The 4,705-nt window shown below is 33.1% G+C and overlaps 1 pseudogene; it reads right to left on the bottom strand.

Moving 5' to 3' along the window:
• Window positions 1-623: 623 nt before the first annotated feature.
• Window positions 624-4,464, bottom strand: LOC122279795 (annotated as a pseudogene).
• Window positions 4,465-4,705: the final 241 nt, after the last annotated feature.

Raw genomic sequence — 4,705 nt, 5'->3', positions numbered from 1 at the left:
GCTCTTTATCTCGCTTTTTTTGGGGCAGGGTGAGTATGGTTGGTAGTGTGGTTGGAACAAGATATTAATAAAGATTAAAAGTATGGGGAAGAAAGATGAAAGAAGAAGACAGAGACATGAGGATAGGGCTCTATGATTGCCATGAAACCACACATCTTTATCTTTCATAACATTAAGGAGATCTTTGTTTTTAGTTGGATATGGATAACTACGAACATTTATGCGGAGGATGAGCAGATGCAAGTTCAAGACATTTAACGCTCTTAATTATGAAGGTGGGTTTTAACTTTTATATTTCCTGTCTTTTGGGGGCAATGTTTACAACATCAAAGAGACAATAAAATTATAAAAATTTTATGTGTAATTATTTTTACATATTTTTTTATATATTTTATTAATATGATTGGTTTCATATTAAAAATAATAATATAATTAATTATATTAATAAAATATATAGAGAGTACGTAAAAATAACTGTATCTAGTATTATTCATAAAATTAAAATAACAAAAATAGAATAAAGAGTTTGGGTTAGATCTGTGTATGAAGATGGGCTTGTGTGTAGTTGGGCTTGGGTCACCCAAGCCTGCAGTGGGTTTTATTGAACACAAATAAGCCTGGAGGGGAAGAAGGTACTAAATGACTGACCCAGCACTTTTGAAACAGAAATTAAACAATCTTATACATCAATCGTGTCACATGATGATGATCAACTTAACGACCATGGCAGCCTACAAACAAAACATCATATGGTTTATACTACAAAGTCCAAAGTAGTTAACTTTTCAGTTTATTACATTAATGCTTGATTTACATCATCAAGCCCACTTTGCCATCACAGACATGCCCCCAGCACCTAAAAGAACCGCCACATAAGACTTAATCTGGAGCTTGATGTCAGCCTGCATCCTTGGACCCATAAAATCTGCAGCAAGAAGATCGACCAAAGCCATGTAGATCAAGAGGCCAGCCGATGATGCATTCAGGAGCCCCACCGTGATCAAAGCGTTGGGGCTATTCTCTTTGTACGTCTTCGACAGCGCCATCCCCAAGGCAATTCCGAATGGAGTTGTCACAGAGAAGAAGAACACCATTAAAGCCTTTTTCAACAACTTGTATTCTGCCTGTTTCACAAAACAAACACATGTTAATTAAAGAAGCTGTGATTTTGGATGTCAAAAGTACGTGAGAGCATGCGTGCTTGAAATTCATGTTTTTGTTGACCTGGAGAATGCAGCCCCCAAGACCCATCCCTTCAAACATTTGATGGAAGCAAAGGGCAGCCACGAGACCTTTTATTGAGCAGGTGTTGTTTGAGGCACCCAGTGATAGCCCTATCACTACTGAATGAACAACTATTCCCAATTCTAGTACCTGCCGGCCAGTATGTAGTGGTGGTCAGAGTTTAAAAACACAACAGTACTATAATCAAATCGGAGAAGCAATTGTAGGATCAATTAGTCTCATAATCCTAAATTAAACTTTTTTTCATCCGTGAGAAATGATTTATACAAGTCACAAATAGACAAGTTTCTGTACAAGTCTTTAATAAAAAAAAGTAGACCCACCTTAAAAAGTGTGAAGCTTGTTTATTTGGCTTGAGTAATATTTCATATAATTATGTGAGTGTACAAATATCGTATAATCACTTTGAAAAATAGTAGGTTCTACTGTTAAAAAAATAAATTTCTTTTCCTGTAAATCTCATATTTATTTACTTTTTTTAAAATAATTACACGACGCTTGTACACTCACGACTTTATTTTTCATTTGGCTTATACCTAGCTTTACTCTTCAATATATATATGTGTACATGTTCGAATATAGGCTTGTGTGAACAAAAGAATAATCTTACCATGATCTAAACTTTTCTTTTCCTTCCCTCCCTTTCATCAAAATCTTATCATAACTATTTGGCTTGTACCTATGTTACTTTTCCATATTATATCTTCTATATATAAAAAGTGTGTATGAAACGGAAAATCTTGTTTTAACGGTTTTTCTTGTTTTTCCGTTAAAGTTAACACCGTTTGTTTTAACGGTTTGGCACATAAAATGAAGACATAAATATTGAGAGAGATAACATTCAATGTTGTTATATGATTTATTAATCTCAATAATTATAATACTTAATAGTTTATATAATAATAAGTAATTAAAGATTAGTTATTATATTTTTCTCTTTCTCCTTAACATATACACGTGTATTAGGTGCATAAGACGTGAATCCCTAAATATAATATACATATATTATACGTTTCATTAATTCAGATTATTGAGCATTCCAAATTTAAAAATCTCATATAATATATAATACAAATGTGTTTAATCAAGTGTTTTTTTTTTCATGGTAGTAGGACGTAGCTTCCGCTAAGTCATATTCCATACGTAGGCTTGCTATGATAGGCACGTGACAAAGGCCGTGATTCTTGAGCTAATCAAGAAAGAGTAAATTCGGCCAACAATTTCAAAATATATTTTATGATTTATATATATTCTATATATAGAAAATATTATACCACAAATTTTATAAAAAGATTATGTTTTATCTTTGTGTTGTCCCTGATCAACTCAACCAACAGCAAAATAAGAATTTCAATGTTGTCTCTATTGATTGTCTACAGGATGACATAAATTGATGAATTATAATATAAACATCAAACAACACATATTTTGAACTACCGTTTGTGTTAGACTTTTATTAAATTTTTCGCATATATCCTTGCTAAAATTATAGATGTTATAAACATGTATTGGATTATATGATATTTTGAACTAATTTTTTTATTTTCTCCAATATGCCTTAAATTATTAAGTGACATCAATAATTTTTATAAAATATATATTATTTTTTACAAATAATCATTTCATAAAATTAGACAAACGTGCTTTGCACGTTACTCCCACCTAGTATATATATATATATATATAGATGTTTGAATATAGGCGTGTGTGAACAAAAGAATTATATTAACATGATCTAAACTTCTTTCTTTCCTCCCTTTCTTAAAAATCTTATCATAACTAGTGAAAAGTTCGCAAAATGTGTAGAAAATAGCTAAATTTATTAAAAGAGGGATGCTCTACACGTAACTTGTAAGGATAGTGCCTTAAAACATTATGCAATAAATAAAATCATTATGAGTGTCATCGTGACATGACATGATCTTACTGGCCTGGTCTCCAACACGTATAATACACCAAAACCATGCTATGAATGAAGATTTTTGGCAGTACTGGACATGACAATACGTTTGAATGTTGAGTTGAACTGAATTGAATTTTTTATGAATAGTAGTAAATTAAATAAGTAGAGTATTGAATTATGTGGAGCCTATCTAAAATAAGTTTAAATGTATTTAAATGTTAAGATAAATTTAGTATTATTTATGAGAAGTTGGAAAAGGTTATAAACCTTATGTATAAAGATGTGTTGAGTTTAAAAAAGTTACGAGTACGTGTAAGAAAATTTTTAATTGAAATGAATTTAATAATTTAAAAATTAGGTATTTAAATATTAGATTTAAATTAAAATTAGATTGAACTAAATTGATATTAATTGGATCTTGCAACCAAACGAAGCCAACAAATTAGAAAATAAAATTGTAATGGTATTTTAAATTCAATCAGAAGTCTATATGTCGTGATCGGACAAGTATATTTTTTGGGACGTACGGAATTACGTACGTGTACATAAAGTTATAAATATACAAATATGCAAATCGATCTGAAATATAAATAAATATAATATATATACACACACAGATATTTATTGCACATCAATATCAAATTAAGCTTGAACAAGTCCATGGATTTGAAGCCAAAAACTCATACCATGGCAACAACACGATAACGTAAAAGTTGAGAGTTATCTCCACTTTCAGCCTTCAGTACTCCTCCATGATGAAGGTGGTGAGGATGGACATGATCATGCTGGCCGGAGTTCACCGCAGCCTGCATCTCTCGGTCTCCCTCGACGGAAATACTGCTATCCAGGATAACTCCCGCCTTACATTTCTTGGTATAAAGACTGGTGGCGAGAGAATCCACCATAAGAGTCGCTATTGCAGACAACATAGCCAGAAAGCCTGAAAAAGGGAACTTGTGCCATGGGTTTTCTTTCAAACAATTAGACCATAACATATCGAAAGAATCAGGCAAAACGTGCATGAACCCGGTAGCAAGTATGATGCCCGCAGCAAAGGACTTGACGATCAAAAACAGATTTCGATCTGGCTGTCAGGCTGGGATTGAACGTGTAAAAAGGGGTAAGCAGACGCCAATCATGCTGGTAACAAGGATTGAGACAATAGCTATGATCTTGAGGGGCAAGGCTTTTGCCTTGTCATGGCAAGAGCCGGACTGTGTCTTGCATTCGTCGGAGGCTGAAAGAGCATGGGGTGTGATGTTTGAAAGGAGGATGAAGCAGACGATGAGCTTGAGATCGGTTGAAGTACTGGCCATTTGGCTCTCTGCCCTTGGTTACTGCAGGATTGGGTCTTAGGTTTGGCTTAGAATTCCGTGCAGCTTGATGTACCTTCATATAGAGATACGTAGATTATGTCACTTATGCTAATGTAAAAAAATAGTGGCTGTGTCTCTTTGGAATCCTTGGCTTAATTCCTTAAGAAAGAAATGTATTTTTTATTTAGTTTTTTATCATCTTCTCATCATCCTCTCCATTGATCTCATGCCACATCATAGA

Source organism: Carya illinoinensis, chromosome 10 (genome assembly GCF_018687715.1).
Source record: "Carya illinoinensis cultivar Pawnee chromosome 10, C.illinoinensisPawnee_v1, whole genome shotgun sequence".
Lineage (NCBI taxonomy): Eukaryota > Viridiplantae > Streptophyta > Magnoliopsida > Fagales > Juglandaceae > Carya > Carya illinoinensis.
The sequence above is the reverse complement of the archived record's forward strand: the minus strand, read 5'-3'. Positions and strand labels throughout refer to the sequence as shown.